The 19,172-nt window shown below is 36.2% G+C and overlaps 1 pseudogene; it reads left to right on the top strand.

The window, feature by feature from the left end:
* The first annotated feature begins 11,469 nt into the window (after window positions 1-11,469).
* LOC138145205 (L-lactate dehydrogenase A chain pseudogene) lies at window positions 11,470-12,845 on the top strand (annotated as a pseudogene).
* The last annotated feature ends 6,327 nt before the right edge of the window (window positions 12,846-19,172 follow it).

Raw genomic sequence — 19,172 nt, 5'->3', positions numbered from 1 at the left:
ACAATTAAATTCAATACTATGTAAATTATTTGAAAATAATAAGAAGTCCTCTCAAATTCCTTTTATGGTATAAATTTTATGCTGATACCTAAACCAAGAAGAGCGAAAAAAGGAAAAGGAAGATTAAAGGCCAATTTCCCTAATGAATATTAATGCAAAAACGTACAATACAACACTAGAAAAGTGACTACAGTAATATATCACAAATATCTTTCTCTATGATATGATACCATTGTTTTATGTAAACAAAAACAATAAAGTTGAGACTTGGAAAAAAAATCAGAAAGCGAAAAAATAAATTTTATAGCAAGGTTCTCTGATGAAGACCTTTTCTCTCAAATATATAAAGAACTGATTAAAATTTATGAGTACAAATCATTCCCAATTGACAAAGGGTCAAAGAATATGAATAGGCAGTCTTCAGATGAAGAACTTAAAGCTATAAAGTTATATGAAAGAAAAACATTCTAAATAGTTATTTATTAGAAAATTGCAAATTAAAACAATTCAAGGGACCACTTCACAATTGTCAGATTGGCTAATATGACAAAAAAAGGAGAATGAAAAATTTTGGAGGGCACGTGGCAAAATTGGGACACTAATATAATGCTGGTGAAGTTGTGAACCGATGCAACCATTCTGGAGAGCAATTTGGAATTATGGCCAAAGGGCTATAAAATTGTGCATACCCTTTGACTCAGTAATATCATTGCTAGATCTGTATTATGGAGAGAGAGAGAGAGAGAGAGAGAGAGAGAGAGAGAGAGAGAGAGAGAGAGAGAGAGAGAGAGAGAGAGAGAGAGAGAGAGAGAGAGAGAGAGAGAGAGAGAGAGACAGAGAGAGACAGAGACAGAGAGAGAGACAGAGAGAGACAGAGACAGGCAGAGAGAGACAGAGACAGAGACAGAGAGACAGACAGAGAGAGACAGAGACAGAGACAGAGACAGAGAGACAGAGAGACAGAGAGACAGAGAGAGAGAGAGAGACAGAGACAGAGAGACAGAGACAGAGAGACAGAGAGACAGAGAGAGACAGAGAGAGAGACACAGAGAGAGAGAGAGAGAGAGAGAGAGAGACAGCTATTTGTACAAAATATATAGCACCACTTTTTGTGGTAGCAAAGAATTGAAATTTGAGTGGTTGACCATCAATTAGGGAATGGTTGAGCAATTTATAGCATATGGTTATGATGGGATACTATCTTGTTTTAAGAAAGGATGAGCAGGATACTTTAAGAAAAAATGTGGAGCAACTTACATGAACTGATGCAAAGTGAAGTAAGCCAAGCCAGGAGAACATTTAACATGGTAAGAGCAATATTATATAGTGATCAACTGTGAATGACTTTGTTAGCTATTCTCACCAACACAAACATCCAAGACAGTCCTGAAGGACCTTTGATGAAAACTGCTGTCCATCTCCAGAGAAAGAACTGATAGAATCTGAATGCAGATTAAAGCATACTGTTTTATTTCATTTTTCTTTGCTTTTTAATATATATTTTATTTCCCAACATAATGAACAGGGTTTTTTTTTGCATAGCTGCATATGTAAAACCTTTATCTAATTGCTTCCCTTCTCGATGAATAGGATGGGGAGTGAGTATGGGAGAGAATTTGGAAACCAAAATTATAAAAAAGAAAGGTTAAAAACTGTTTTTACATATAATTAGATAAGAAAAAAATATCGCTGGTGCTATCTAGTCCATCATACTCTTTTACAGTTGAAGAATCTGAGACGTTCACACAACACTTTAGCATAAGAACCACAGCTAAAAAAGAGGGTTCCTGACTTCTAGTCTAGTGTCATTTCCAAGCCACTTCATATCTCCCTGCCAAAAACAAACAAACAAAAAAAAACAAAACAAAACAAAAATAAATAAACCATAGTGTTGATTTTGTAAGGGAAAGATATTTTGAGACCTAGCTAGATGCTTCAAATTATTACATTGTGTTATGTTTCTCCAGTTAAATTATAAGCCTTCAAGGCAGGGGCCATAATATATTTCTTTTATGTCCCCCATAGCACCTAGCACATGCCTTGGTACATAACAACAAAATCTTTGTAATTGAAAGTTTTCTATCTTATAATCAATCAAGAAACAAAAAGCAGAAATTAAATTTTAATTCTTCAATCAGTTACTAACTTGTCAATTTTGCCTACAGAACATCATTCACAGATGTTTCCTTTTCTCCAGTTATGCTGCTACCACAAGTTCATTATTTCCTTCCTATACTATTGCAACAGCCTCTTAATTGTTCTTCCTTCTGCCAGTCTTTTTTCCTCTCTACTCTACACCATACCCAATTGAAATTCCTGAATCACAGTTCTAACCATATCACCCTTTCATCAAAAATCTCCAGTAATGTCTTATTATCCCTAGAATAAAATGCAAACTCATGCTTTTTATATTTAAAACCTTTCAGAATCAGAGTCCTGCCTCCATTTCCAGGTTTATTGCCCTTAATTCACCTTCATATACTCTAAATTCCTTCCCACTGGCCTTCTAAAAGAGCATTTCTTTGTTGTCATTCCCCTCTATCCTCAGTTAGAACGTTTTACTCTTAGTTTGCCTTTTTTCTTCTTTTCATATTTTGCATGTACTTACATATTTACAGATTTTTCTCTCACTTTAGAATGTAAAAAACTTGAGGTCAAGGATTGTGTTTGCCTTTATTTTAATCCCCACTACAACAATTAGCACACAACAGGTGTTTAATAAATGTTTTTTGATTAATTGATTTCCAGGTTTACTTGTTCCCTATTTATGGTATTCTCTCCTCATTCTCTATGTATTTGTTCACCATATCCAGAATGCACTTTCCTAACCTCTAGTCAGAGAATTGTTTCCTTCACAGGTCAGTTCAAGTGCTGCCTCTTATAGAGGACTAACATGATTCTCAATTTGTGGCTAGTGCCCTCCTAACCTCAATAAATTACTTGGCATATTACTTATCTTTGTAAATATTGCTCTCCACTGCCCGCTATCAAAATGTAAAGTATAAAGATTTGAAAGTGTTTTTTTTTCATTATCTACATTGTTTAGAATATCATCTAGAATCGAATAAGTTATTAATAAATGCTTATTGAATAATTGAGTGAGTGACATTATGAGCGGTCCATAAATTTACTCAGTGGAACTGTTTGGCTCAATGAGATTGAAAGTAAAATTAAAACTAGTACTGACACAGGGTGCAAAAGTTTTGGGAAACTGGTAAAGCAGGTATAATTAGTAGTCCAGTCAACATTGTTTCTTAGCCCTAGACAATCACAGAAACTCCAGTTGATTGTCTTTGGTCAGTCATGGTGTAAGTAAATGAGATTGATTGAAGTAACTGTAATATGAAAAGGGTAGTGAAGCATAGAGATCTATGATCATGATTCCATGATCATGTCATGGTAGAGTAATGAGAAATGCATACCTTTCCCCACACCTATATTGTTATTCAGTCCTTCAGTCATGGCCTACTCTTCATGACCCTGTGGACAATAATATACCAATACTGTCCATGGGGTTTTCTTGGCAAAGATACTGATATGGTTTGCCATTTCCTTCTCCAGTGGATTAAAGTTAACAGAGGTTAAGTGACCTGCCCAGGGTAACACAGATAGTGAATGTCTAAGGCTGTATTTTAACTCAGGTCTTCCTTGCCCCTGGTCCAGAGCTCTATACACTTAGATATTCAGATGTCTCTATACAGTTATATTAAATTTATTTAAATGTGGAGGGAAGAGAAACTGTATTAGAACTCAAAAGACCTGGTTTAGAATCCTGGCTCTGCTATTTAAACCTTTCCTTGGGACATTACTTAACTCCAGGTTTACTCAAATTAAAAATAAAGGAATGGAACAAAAGGATCTTTATTATCTATTTCAATTTAAATTCTAAATTTTCTTATTTCCAAAAAAATGAGTTGTTAAGAGAAAAGTACTTTGAAAGCTTTTAAGGTTGTCATGGTAACCTATAAAGAATGAAGAATGGAAGCAGAATATATAGGTTTGAATCTCACCTCTGGTGCTTACTATTTTGGTGTTCTGGGACAAGTCACTTAACCTCCCTGGGCCTCAACTTCCTCATCTGTAAAATGGCAACAAATAATCCATGACTTCCCTTTAAACTCTAGATCTATGAACCTATGATTAACATTAAGTGATACCGATAAGCTGCTTACTTCATTTTTAAATGTTTTTCATTATATTCTTTCTTCCAGAACAATACCTAAGAGAGTTATAATAATTTTTGTCCTATTTATTAGTTCATTTCTTGGTCATGATGATCTTGTGAGACAAAGACTTATTATAACCCTTTTCAAAATAAGGAACATGAAACACTTAGGAATCAAATGATTCTTGTGCTCCCTTGTCAGGGGATCACCATTGCCATCCACTCTATGAATAAGATTCTTCACTACAACTGCTCTCTGTGGTTCAGCAAGGAAATAATTAGTGATATAGAGTTCATTGCCCTGTGACCATCACATCAAAACCCTATAACTGAATCTTGGTAAGTATTAGGCTTCCCTCTCACCCTAACCCCCAAAGCATGTCTAAAATCTGCCTCCCTATAACTTATACCAAGTGTTCCAAGATCCATCATAGAGAATTAGGTTTAGAAACAGAATACAAAATACATATAGTAGTTACAAGCAAGATAGTTAGGGTGGGAAAGCAGGAGGGATATAGGGTGTGAGGGAATGGTTTTTTTTGAAAGACTATATTTCAGTTGAGTCTCTTAAAAGTGAGTGTATGAGATGAAGACTCTGAGGGAATGCATTCCTAGCATAGGTGATGTCCATTGTGAAGGTATGAAGGCCAGGGATTTAGTGCCATTTGCAAGGAATAAAGAGGCCAGATATATACAGCTTCCTTAAAGTTAAAGCTTTTTTTTTCTGTGCAGGAAAAATAGCTACTGAGATTTTTTCCTTCCAATTCAAATTCTAATTAGGCCTTGAGAGTGTCCACATAAGATAAAATATGGATACTTAATTGGCCTGTTTCTAGTGGTATATCAGGCTCAGATCTAGCTGTCAGTGATCCTGAGTCTCAGAAACTTAGGATCTGTACACTCCTGGAAACTAACATTTATGGGTGTGACATATGTGGATATATTTACACACACACATACACACACACACACACACACACACACACACACATATATATATATATATATATATATATATATATATATATATACCTTTATATGTGGATATATGTACACACACAGGAATACATACACACTACTTCCAAGGTCTTATCTAATTAGACTCTATGATCCCTCATGATTATAGGGTTCAATAGGGACACATAAATCATTCATAGTTGACCATAAGCTATTTTTCACCTTGTTTAGTCCCTTATGATTGTTCATTTATGTTTATTTATGTTTTTTAATGTTTCTCTTAAATCCAATGTTTGCATTTCAAAGTTTCTATATGGCTCTGATCTTTTCACCAGGGATGCATGGAAGTGCTTTATTTTATTAAAGAACCATTTTTTATCTCCTGCAAGACTATAGTCATTTTTCTGGGTAGATTATTCTTGATTTTAAGCCTTTGCCTTCTGAAATAACATGTTCCAAACTCTCTTTTTATATTTTGGGCTACTAAATCTTGTGTGATATTGATTGTACCTTTTTGTTACTTGAATTCTTTTTTTTCTAACATATGTAGTTATATTGTTTTGATGTAAAAATTCTAGAATTTGTTAGAGCATTCCTAGAAGTTTATACACACATATACAAACTCATGAGTGTATGTATATGTGAATATATGTATAATATTATATATGTGCATTTATATCTGTGTGAATATAATTTTTCCTGGGTGTTTATTTCAAGAAGTAACCTGCAAATCTTTTCTATCTCCACTTTTCCCTCTGGTTCTTAGAGATCTGTTCAGTTTTCTCTTAAGAATTAAGATAAGTAAGGTTTCATACTTCTTGTGTCAAGCATTTAATTCTCTCTCCAATTCTTTCTTCCATAGCTCTAATTTCCTTTCCATTTTTTTATCTAGCTTTTTCATTTCTTAAAAATAATTCACACTTTTTTTTAACTCTTAATTCATCTCTTCCTGGAGCTCTGGTTGTATCTGTGCCCAGGCTTCATTTTTCTTCTAGATTTTGCTTGTAGATATTTTGGAATCATTCTCTTCTATGTTTGTTTCTCAGGGATTTTTGTCAACATCAATGCCTTTTTATGGTGAAATTCTTTTTTATTTTGATTTATTTCTTCATTTAGTTAGCACTGGGCTTTTCATGCTTCTGGAGGCAAGGTCTGAACTGCTATTGTTGATACCTTTTTTTGTGGTATTGTGTGTTTTGTAATTCCAGGATTTTGGCAATAGATAAGGATGAGGACCTGTAAGTTTCCAGTGCTCTCAAAGTGATTTTATCTGGGACAGAGTCTGTATCTCTCTGGTTTGCATTCTGCAAGTTCCTGACCTGGGTTTGGATCTGAGCAAGAGTAATCTGCCAATTGGCTCAGTCATTATCAGTCAGATAGAAAGTTTTCCTGGTTTAGAGTGAAAGAATTACAGATTTAACTTTGGTCTATAACTCCTGATCTGTTTATATCTTTACAGGCCTCAGACTGAACTTGACTCTGTAAATGATAATAATCTCTGCTTATTTCTGAGCCATACAGCCATAATCTGACCTTAGGGCTTTCATTTGAACTTGCTTTTCTCTTTGTACATAACCCAGGCCTTGTGGTAGCTCCTGACCAACAAACACCCCTCCTTCACACAAGAGTCCTCCCCAGGACACCCTGAATATGTCACCTGGAATTAATTAATCAATCAATTAATCAATCAATTAATTAAGAAGACAGAGATGCCAGGTGATACTTGGTCCTGGCTTAGTGCCTCAGTATGTATCCAGAACCTCCTCATTCACTCAGGCCTAGCCTATCCCTAGGTGCTAAATGGCTTCACTTCTGGGAGTACTACAGGTCAGACCATGTTGTCAGTGTGCACAGACATCTTTGTCTGTGTTTCTATACTTTCCTAGGTTGGAAAAACGACTCCATGTGACTTTCTTTATATTGGGTTTCTCCATCAGGATTCCTTCTGGTTCATCTTCTAGGTCTTTCAGGAGGTGTGTTTGGTAGGAGATCATTTTATTTCTTCATGCTGTTCCTCCATTTTGCTTCCATCCTCATACAACATGTTAAAGTCAGGTTAAAGTAAACATCAAGAGATTAGAAATGCAAACAAAATCATAAAAGACTCTATGAAGCTTAAAGTTTGTTTATGGAATATGGAAGTAAAATAAACAATAGCAATCTACTTTTGTAACAATAAGTACAGTGTTATTTTGTTATTATTTAGAACACTTGATATAGTGCTTTCAGGGTCAAAAACACTTTAAACACATTAATTTGTATTATGTATATATGGGATAATCATATATAGATAAATTTCAGTATCATATAGAAACAAATTCCTTCTTTTTTTCCAACCTAATGCTTCGCTGCCCAGGGACAGCCATTGCCCCAATTTGCTATAGCCCAGAGATGGCTCTGTTTCTTGACATGAGAGGTTTAACTAATGAAGAGTATGAACAATGTCCATCCTTAGAACAGTTTCCACAGAGGACATAAAGCATTAAGACAGTTTTATATGAAATTCAGGGAAATTCAGAGTTTAGGGCAAGAACCACTGAAATAATTACCTCTCTCTCTCTCTCTCTCTCTCTCTCTCTCTCTCTCTCTCTCTCTCTCTCTCTCTCTCTCTCTCTCTCTCTTTCTCTCTCTCTCCTCTTTTCCCCCTCCTTTTGGGCCCCTTGTGATTGGTATTATCAGCAGAGTTTCTGATATAAACTTGATTTAACAATTTCTGTTGAGGAATGAAGCATGGAGAACAGTGGCTAATGGAGAAGCCCTACAAAAAATAATGAGCTATAAGCATCAGTCATTGTCAAGCTAATGCTACATTCTAATGTTAGGAACACTAATCAACTTGGAAAAAAATTCTGTTCCATCCTGTTTTTTTTTTCCAACAGTTACAAAATTAGTCTCTTATAGAATATTAAAACTGTCGCTCATTATACATGAAGAGTTGTACTTTATTTTGGGATAGAAGGTACTGAAATTAAAACACAGTGCCACATAGAGAAGCAAGTGAATTTCCTATAAATGAATATTAGTTATATTTTTTATTTTTTTTTCTTTCTTAATTTCAGTTTCCCCCATTTTCCTCATATTCTTTACCTTCCTTTCCCAACCAAATCCTTCCAGCAAAATCCATTTTGTAACTTATAATTTAAATCTTTTCTCTGCCCATGTTGTCAATCTTGTATAACTTCCAAGTTTTCTTGGAATCATTGTTTCTTTCTCTATGAAAAGTGTGAAACTAAATTTTGATATAATAAAACTAATTTATTTCTTTCCATGTGGTTTCTTCATCTTTGTAGAGAGTTCCTCTAAGTGCAAATTACAACATATTGTGCCATTTCTAACTGTGTAACTTTTGTTATTGATGATCAATAGACCCTTTTAAAATGGGGTCTTCCCAATAGGTTCTAGGACATTCTTGAAGTAGTATATGAATGTATGGAAGACCAGTTCTGTACATAAAGTAACTCTCATCTTGGGGCTAGCTTATCTTCTTTTCTAGTCACACGTCTTTCATCCTAATGTTTAGGGAAAACATCCATATTTTATTGTTGAAAAAAATGACCGGGGCGGCCAGGTGGCTCAGCAAGTAAGAGCACCAGCTCCAGTGCCGGGATGACCTGGGGTTCAAATCCGGGCTCAGATACTTAGCGCCACACCCAGAAATAGCTGGCCGTCTAACCTTGAGCAAGTTACTTACCCCTGATTGCTTTAAAAAAAAATGACCAAGAGAATATTAGTAACTAAATCAAAATGGAACCCATTCCATTGTTAGACTGTACTTAGTGTTAATGCTGCGGTGAAATCAACTCCCCTTCCACTCATTAATACAAATTCTATCTCTGCTACAAATTAAAAATAATTCTCATCCACATTCCACAAAACAATCCATCATACCTGTGGTAATAATGGACATGTGTTCTCTAAGTCCTATCTTCTCCAGGGAAGTATGGTAATGAATTAATTCAATCACTAATATTCCATTTGTAAATTATAACTGTTCAGTCAGTAAAGTCATACTGAAGAGGCAGTTACTTTTCTTAGTGATAAACTTGTTCCTGTGTATTATAATATGTGTGTTTCATGTGTGGACTGTGATATGCTAAGTCTACTTTGAGGTTCCACAGAAATAATGCACTTTTGGGCTCAGGCCATCTAATCTTGTACATTCAGCATTGTCTAGACTTCTTTTAGAAGCTTATTATATCTATTACAAACACACATGTACATATATACCTTTTTTCTATTTTGTTATAAACCTTTGAGTCATCTCTTGACATCTGGCAGGAACTGTGAAAACATATTACAGAAGATATTAAAATTACAAACAAATGGCCTTCTAACAATAAAGGGAGATTAAAAAGAATCATTTCACAAGTGCTTTGAGAAAGCATGCTATAAACATTATATTTAGAAATGGTATAGGGGTGGCCAGTTGGCACAGTGAGTAAGAGCACTGGCTCCAGTGTCAGGACGACCTGGAGATTGAATCCTGGCTCAGACACTTAGCACCCACCCAGAAATACCTGGCCATGTAACCTTGAGCTAGTTACTTAACCCCAATTGCTTAGGGGTGGCCAGGTGGCTCAGCAAGTAAGAGCACTGGCTCCAGTGTCGGGATGACCTGGGGTTCAAATCAGATACTTAGCACCACACCCAGAAATAACTGGCCGTGTAACCTTGAGCTAGTTACTTAATCCCAATTGCTTTAAAAAAAAAAAAGAAATGGTATATTAATTAAAAATAGAGTTATGAACTTATTTTCTCTGGCAAGGTCTGAGAGGAAGAAAAGGCATTCAGAAAGTAGCAATGAATTTAAGCAGTCCTTAGATATTAGTAGAGTGCCATTGCTACTCTTGATGTTTACTTCTCCTTTGAAATATATTTACCCCTATAGCACATGAGCTATATTTGGGAAAACATTCATTTGAATTTAAAGATTTGGATTTTGCAAAAATGGCACCAAAAATTATTTGGTAAAACTTCAGGAAGCAAAAGTATGTAACTGCTAAAGTGCCAGAACATATTTCAACCTTCTTCTACCATCATCAGAAATAAAACCAAAAGAACTGGAGGTTAATTGGCAAAGTATTATTTTAAAAAGTATATAATTTGTTTAAAAGGAGTCTTACGGAGCACTCTCCTCATATAGTAAAATCTTCTGAAATTCTTTCTCTTTGATACTCTTTTTTCCCTCTAGCTTTGTGGTGCCCACTTCATTCTTCATTCCATCCCATGTTGGGCTCCTGTTTGCACTATCCCTTCTAATCTATCTTTTTCTCCCTGTAAAACCATTGTCTTAGAAAAACTGATGAAAAATAGAATTCATATTGAAATATAAATTATTTATAACTCAGTGTATTAATGTATTATCTCTATTGGTGTATTTTCATTTTCTATAAGAGCAAAAATAAGTTGGGGTGGATTAAGCCTAAATGAATGAATGAATGAATATCTCAAGGCGATTACGTAGCGCAGGGAATAGAGCACCCGCCCTGGAGTCATGAGGACCTGAGTTCAAATCTAGCCTCAGACACTTAACACTTAATAGCCATGTGACCTTGGGCAAGTCACTTAACTCCAATTGTCCTGCCTCCCCTCCAAAAAAGTCCCCCCCCAATTAAATACATAAATAAATGCCTCAGTGAAATTTCTATCAACATGTTTGAAGTATTCAAAATTTTATAGGGTCATAAAGTTTTTTCAGGGCCAATGAAATAATACTGAGGAGGTGGTAACCACTTACACTTCCTATTGGTAAAGCTGTTCTTATTTGGATATGTCTCTGCTTTTTGTTAGGAGGGATGATATGGTAGGGAAGAGGACAGAGGGTAGAGAACAGATATAGATAACTTCGAGGGGGAGGTCAAACAGGGAGATGCAGGAGTATTTTCAGGCAGCAGGGAATGAGCCAGTAGATAAGGAAGACTGAAGATTAGAGATTAAGAGATAATAGTGGGAGCACTCAGCTGCAGGAAAGAGGAGGAAATCAGATCACAGGCACAAATAAAGGAGTTGAGCTTTATGAGAAGGAAGGTCATTTCTTCATGAGAGTCTAGGGTTAAGGACAAGAAAACATGGAAGGAGAATAATGTTAATTGGTTCTGAGTTGTAGAACAAAGAAGGAACTCATGCTTAGCAGACTCTGTTTTGTCATTAAAGTTTAAAATGAGGTCTTATTTTTTGATGAAAGAGGTAGCCAGACAACAAATTAAATAGGAAACAGATTTGTCATTGTTTTAATAAGAATGTACAGGATGACCTAAAAGTCTTAGTGAGATTTTAGCTATAGTAGCTTCAAGCTACACCAAGACATGTACGAAATCCTGCATTTTAATCTGAATTACTGCATTTCTATAAGTCCCTGATAAAGAATTGAAATAATACAAAAATAACAAGTTAATCTGAACAGAAAGATATGATTATTCATTGAGGGATATTTTTAATAAAGGGGAAAATTCTAAGAAAATGAATAGGCACGAGTTTGGGAGCAGCCATCTCATGTATAATGCTCAACTTTCACAGCCTGACGAGCAACCTTGGTTCGAGCTTGAATAGCCCCCAAAATGGCATCTACTGTTAATGATCAGCTGATTTTGAATGTCCTCAAGGAGGAACAGGTTCCCCAGAACAAGATCACTGTTGTTAGGGTTGATGCAGTTGGCATGGCATGTGGCATCAGTATCTTAACAAAGGATTTGGCTGATGAACTTGCCTTAGTTGATGTAATAGAAGACAAACTGAAGGGAGAGATGATGGATCTCCAACATGGCAGCCTTTTCCTCAAAACGCCAAAGATTGTTTCTGGAAAAGACTACACTATAACTGCAAAGTCAAAACTGGTCATTGTTATGGCTGGGGCACATCAACAGAAGGGAGAAAGTCATCATAATTTAGTCCAGCGTAATGTGAATATCTTTAAATTCATCATTCCCAATATTGTTAAATGCAGCTCTAATTGCAAGCTGCTTATTGTTTCCAATCCAGTGGATATTTTGACATATGTGGCCTGGAAGCTAAATGGCTTTCCTAAAAACCATGTTATTGGAAGTGGTTGCAATCTGGATTCTGCCTGTTTCTGTTACCTAATGAGGGAGAGACTTGGTGTCCATTCTTCAAGTTGTCATGGATGAGTCCTTGGGGAACATGGAGACTCTAGTGTTCCTGTGTGGAGTGGTGTGAATATTGCTGGTGTATCTCTGAAGAATGTTAATCCTCAAATAGGAACTGATGCTGATTCAGAGAATTGGAAAGATGTTCATAAACAGGTGATTGAAAGTCCTTATGAGGTGATCAAACTGAAGGACTAGACTTCCTGGGGCATTGGCTTGTCTGTGGCAGATCTGGCAGAAAGCATTATGAAGAATCTTAGGAGAGTGCATCCAATTTTCACCATGTTTAAGGGCCTATATGTCATTAATGAGGATGTTTTCCTTAGTGTCCCATGTATCTTGAGGCAGAATGGCATTTCAGATGTGGTAAAGGTAAACCTGAATCCAGAGGAGGAGAGCCAAGTAAGGAAGAGTGCAGATACTCTTTGAGGAATCCAGAAGAAACCGCAATTTTAAAACCTTTTAATGTGCTGCCATCAAGAGAACATGACAGTGGTTAAGGTATGCATGATGCGCTTTTCAAATAGGTCAAATCCTTCCTCTGATTAGAGATTGAACACCAGAAATGTAAAACCTGTGAACACACTCTAGTCTCTTCCTAAAGTTAGAAATGGGGGATAGCACAGTGTGACTATTTGTTTGAACCCTGTTGTTTGCATATGATGCCGGATATGACTTGTATAGTCTCAGTAGTTGGTGTCAAGCAGACAGTGTCCCGCAGGCATATAAACAACCTGTGTTGTGTGTAGGGGATACAGGTTCCCATAGGTTCAGAAGACAACACTCCTGGCTATAAGACACCATACAGTAGTAATTCTTTATTGATGCGTTGATTACCTTGTGCTCCCCTCCATTAGGGTTCTATGGCATGGCCCTATGCATCACATTTCCAGAGGACCTGATTTTTATCTACATACACACACATTTATATACTCACACACACAGAGATATATACATACATACATATATCAAGAGTTAAATTTCCATATTATATAAAAATATCTGTGTATGTACAACAATGCAACCAATTCCTCAAGTGTCATACTAACCCTTAATCCACCCCATACTGAATAAACCACAAATAACTGATTAAAAAATGAATGGGGCAGGAGAACCTCAACTATATCATTACTCCAGAAAAGAAAAAGAAGAACATCAGAAAGTATTAAATGCATGCTTATTTTCTTGTGTCTTTCTTATCTAGCATTTTTAGCATGTTTTGTACAACTTATTGAAACACATGATCAAAACGAGAAGAAAGAGGGCAGATACTTGTGACTTGTGGTTCCCTCACACCAGGAAACACTACTCTTCTTTCACTGTTGATTTTTAATGAAGTCAGATGAGAATTGTTTTATCATATTCAATGCTTTAAACTACAGATGAAACTGATTCATCCATATACTTTAAATGAATGTGATGTTATTTGGTTTTCAGTGACATTGGCCTCTTTTCAATCCCATGGACGAGACACTCTATCTCTCAGCTCTGGGTTTGTTTTGTTTTGTTTTCTCTTGGGTTGTCTTTCCAAGCCTGGAATAATCTCCCTCCTCATTTAACTGCCTTCTGGCTTCCTTCAAGTCCCAGTTAAAATTTCGCCTTAAACAGAAACATTTTCTCAGTCTTAATTCTAGCGCCTCTTAATTATTTCCTATTTATGCGTTGTATGCATTGCACTTATTTGCTTTCTTGTTGTCTATCACATTAGATTGTTAACTCTTTGAGGGCAGGGACTGTCATTTGCATCTTTTTGTATACCTACAATTTAGCACAATGCCTGGAATTTCCCTTTATTGACTAACGTTTTCACTGCAATTTCAGGATATCATATGTCAGTCAATAAGTATTTATGAAACAATTGTTCAATGTTCAATAGGATTCTATGTCCTGTGAAAGATTAAAAAGAATCAGAAGACACATCCTTGCTCTTAAGCATAGTAAAACATGATGAGCTTACACAACTAAGCAAAGCAAAATTTAAACAAGTTTATTGAGTACCTGCCTATACAGAACGTTAATTTGGTTGTCGTGATAAATAGATTATTTTATTACTACTATAAAACACCAGTCAATGCATATTTAGTAGATAGTGTGTTAAGCCTAAAGTTAATAAGTCCTGAGTTCAAATTCAGTCTCAGGCACTTACTAGCTGCGTGACACTTGGTCAAGTTACTTAACCTTTTCTTGCCTCAGTTTTCTAATCTGTAAAATGGGTATAATAATAGCACCTATCTACCAGGGTTTTTGTGATGATCAAATGAGATAAGAATTATAAAGTACTTAACACAGTGCCTGTCTCATAACAAGAACTATATAAATGTTAGCTATTTATTATTGTTATTATTAATGATTGTTAGTATTAGTATTGGTATTATTAAGAGGAACATTTATTTTTTAAGATGCATCATTTCAATTAAAAGTTCTAGGATTCTGATTGGATTGTAAATTACTTGGGATCCAAATTTTTTGGTCATAAATTTGTATTTATTAATTAAGTTCCAGAACAGATTATAAAAGGGGTAGAGGAGTACATTCAGAACAAAGAGTTGAAGATAAATCCCTGGGAAAGGGAAGGAGGGAGAAGACAGGGACACCAGAGCCTCTCATCTATGTCTGCTCTAGACAGGGTGTATCTTGATTTCTGAGCCTTGGTTCAGGACACACAATGAAACACACAACAAGATGAATTTCCAGGGGGATACAGTTTTAGGAAAACATCAATATGTTGTCAAAGTTATACATCCAACCAAAGGTGGTGGCTGGGATTCTCCTTGGGACAGCAGCATTGCTTCCTTTTATGGAACTGAAGCATAGAAGTTTGATAGGTTCCATTCCATGCTTTTCAGCTCTTATGAAACATCCTTGTAGTTAAAGTCTTTATGCTCAAAAATTCTTTCATTGCCTCTCTAACTTCTTGTACTTTGCTTCCAGTTTCTTTGAATATGCATCCAACTCATAAGCTGCCTGCTCAAGAGCTGCTTTTTCCTCATTTAAAGTAATCTGACCCAGATAAGGCTGCAGTGCTGCATATTTCTGTTTTAAGTCCTTTAGGTTTCTACTTAGGCTGACTGCAATATCTTTCTAGATACTTCAAGCTATTCAGTTTGTTCACATTTTCCAGAAGTTCATAGTCTTCATGGGTGATTGTCAGCTTACCTTCCAGGTATTTGGTCATTTTGGAGAAGATGTCCTGGCACCAACCCATGGTGTCCTCCTTGGTGGGCTTTGTGGTCTCCTAGGTCACCTTCACTGCATCATCTAGACTGGGGAAGGGAAGAAGGAGGAAGGATTTAGGAAAAGATGGAAGAGAAGGGAAGGGAGAGAAAGGATGAGAAAGAGGGAGAGGGGAAGAGAGATGAGGGAAAGGAAGAGGAGGGGAGAGGAGAGGGAGGAGAAGAGAGAGGGGAGAAAAGGGGATCCAAATTTATTTTTAACAAAACATGTTTTCATCTATGTATAACAAAAAGCTTAAAATAGCGTTTAAGTAACCTCATTACAAGTTATTTTTATAGTCAGTGATAAATCTTTGATAGTCATTAAAGTGTGTTCTTTAAGAGTTATGATTTTTGCATTTATTCTGAGTACTATCTGTTCTTTTAAACCACATACAACAAAAACACAGTAATAACAACAAAAAGACAGTCAATCACATTTGGAAGGTATGAAATGCAGCAAGCAACTGGCAGAAAACTAACCTAAGGTGAGGAAACCAGTATATTTCTGAAATATCTAGCCAAGGATACACTTTTCAGACAGTATAATGTTAGTAGAAATACACACTCCTAACAATTGCTGCCATAAAATAATATCCTTATTATTTTAAATAGTTTACTGACCGCCGAATTTGCATGGCACTCTGCTAAGGCACAAAGGTTACAAAAAAAAAATTTGACAGTTTCTGCTCTAGAGTTGCTTGCAGTAGGGTAGTAGAGGACATTAAGTCATATAGAATTACCTAAACTTTAGAGAAGTTCAGTAGACCTAGGACTTGGACCTCACTCAAGCCTTCCCAAACTTCAAGTCCAGAATTCTATCTACTATGACAAAACTACTTTTTTCTTTAGAGGACCATTGGTTGGTGAATTTATAGCTGGAATAGAGCTTAGAAGTCAATTATTTCAACACCTTCATTATAGATGAGGAAAATGAAGCCTAAAAGGTTGTATGATTTGTCCAACAGTACATTTTTCAATTCAGATCCTTCCTGTGTGACTCTGCAACTCAAAAGAGTCAGGCATGATTGAATGAATGAACCACAACAAATACAGGCATAGAGAGGTTGCTTGGTTTAAATACAACAGTCAATAAGTAGCAAAGGTAGAAACCTATTGTCTCATGAGCCTAGGAATAACCCTGCAACATTATGAAGTTGGTAAAGTATATTGCAACATTGCCTTTAAAATATATATATTGCCTTTTAAAGATATGAAAATGCATAATTTGGCATTCCAACATACCTCACTAACTTTGCATACTTTTATTTTTATTAGCAGCCTTGTTTAATTATCAGATGTACTGTTATTGGCATATGGTGCACTTTCTTAGGTAGGAACATTTGCTCTCAGCTTATTTGGCTGGCATTCTCTGTTACTTCCTAGCTAAATCTGATTTTACATTCTCTCCCGGGTGTACAAAGCACTCAAATGCACACTCACATTTTTTTTTCATACAGTAGATGTGAATTTCACTGCACAGTTGTTGTTGATTAAAAGAAACACAAATCATTTTGTGAACTCATTAAATCAAAATAAGCTAGGCATAATTGTCCTACTTTGATGAAACATATTCACCAATAAGTCTACATTTTATCAGAGGCAGAACTAGGTGGAACAGTGGATAGAGCTCTCTGGACTTGGAGCCAGTGAGATAAGTTCAAATCCTACTTCAAACACTTCCCAGTTGTGTAACCCAAGGTAAGTCACTTAACCTCTATTAGTTAGGGATGATAATATCACCTATCTTGCAGGACTGGTATGAGCAAAAATTGAAAAACGTTTGGGAATCTCTTTGCAAACCTTAGTGTACCATATCAATGCTAGTTATTATCCGAACAACTAGGAAAATTAAAAGGCATTAACCTAATTAAGGTGGGCTCTGTGGTATCACTGCCATTAGTGTCATTGCCCTTGATTTTATTGTGTAAATTTTGGGTTAATATTTCTAAAACATTACTTCATCTTATCACTCTCTAACTCAAAAACCCTCTAGGGTTCCTCACTGCCAATTAAGATAATATTTGAGGGGGTAGCTAGGTGGTGGCTAGGTGGCACAGTGAATAAAATGCAGGCCCTGGAGTCAGGAGGACCGGAGTTCGGTTCTGGCCTCAGACATTTAACACCTGCACAAAAAAAACCAGCGGTGTAAACTTGGGCAAGTTACTTAACCCCAATTGCCCTTCAAAAGGCAAAAAAGAAAAGATCATATTTAAGAGCAGCCTCTAAACCCGATACCTAAAGCCCAACCTACTTCTTTAGTCTTACCTGCTCCTGATCCTGACACCTAAGGCCCAACAAACCTCTTGACTTTTATCTTCTATTCAGACCCAATCTGTACCCTTCATTTAAGCAAGACTATTTTACTCTTCCCAGAACATGATATAAATATTACAGACTTGTACAACTTTTATTACATCCTTTCACTTACATGGAATGATCTCTCTCTTCCTTTCCATTAATTTAGACCTTACCTATCCTTCAAGGAAGAACTCTCCATTTTCAGAAATCTAATAACATGGATTATATTACCCTTACCTCTCATGTGATAGAAAAGCAAATCAAGAGACTATTTCACATAAACATATGAACAAATAACTGGTAATTATGACTGTCCTGTGGCCATTTATGTTTTAAAGAGAATTTTGTTATTCAACAATAATCTCTAACTGATACATTTTCAGGCAGTATGACAAAGTTCAGTGAAGAATTCCAGATGGTGCCAGGGAGACATTTTTGACTGGAGATCTTATATCATAGCATGATTACCTACTCTCCCTATTAATATAGCTGGACCTTAATTTATGTCATGAAGAAAACATATGCCCTGTACTGAATACTAGTCTGAGCTTTGTGGGTTAAGAGAAATAGATGAAACAATCCTTCATCTCTAGTGTCTTATACTATCATGGGATAGACAAGGCAAACATATATGTAATGGGATATAAGACAAAAAGAGAATAGCTTCTTTATTCATCTATGTGAGCAAGTACAGGGTGCTAACTGATTATAATAAAGTAAGTTGAGATATGGCAAAGTTGTAATTAAGATGGGTTGACTGAGATTTTATGCCTAGGTACTACAGGGTAGCATCCCCACTGTGATATAGAAATTGTCATCCTTGCCTTCCTCCACCCCAACAGTCCTCTGCTGGCCTGTGCTACTCAGTGAAACCAAATCTCCTTGCCTGGCCATGGGCTGCTACTTCCATGGCTCTTGCCATTACAGTATCTTTATACTGAGGTATCTTCCTAACTCCAATCCATACAGGGATCACTAGCTAGTTACTGAACAAGTAAATAAGTAAAGTGGGAGAGGAGTCTCAAAGGAATATTAACTGATGGAAATTTACTCAACCTACATGCATGTAGACTCATGGGATGACTGTCCAATAAGGCAATGAGGGGGGGAAGGATTTATGAAAACACTGGTCTGATGCCTTGAGAAAGCCCTTCCTTTGACACATGAGAGTAAGGGTCAATAGCTACAACGGTAGGTGTTCTGTGGCATCCTATGCTTGCCAAAGAAGGGGTATAAGATCATTGAAAACCAGGGTTTAGATCTCAAGTGGAGACCTATTTTTCCATGTTAACTCCTTAAGCTTTTGAAAAGAAGCTGAGCTACTACCTTCCCATGACTAGGTATGAGATACCTCTTCATGTATAGTATAAGAATAAAATCACATTTGACAGTCACAGTGCTTAGATGACTGTGGATTTTTATTTATGCTCTATA

Source organism: Petaurus breviceps, unplaced genomic scaffold (assembly GCF_028583685.1).
Source record: "Petaurus breviceps papuanus isolate PSGF00001 unplaced genomic scaffold, PetGlider_PUasm1.0 90731, whole genome shotgun sequence".
Lineage (NCBI taxonomy): Eukaryota > Metazoa > Chordata > Mammalia > Diprotodontia > Petauridae > Petaurus > Petaurus breviceps.
The sequence above is the reverse complement of the archived record's forward strand: the minus strand, read 5'-3'. Positions and strand labels throughout refer to the sequence as shown.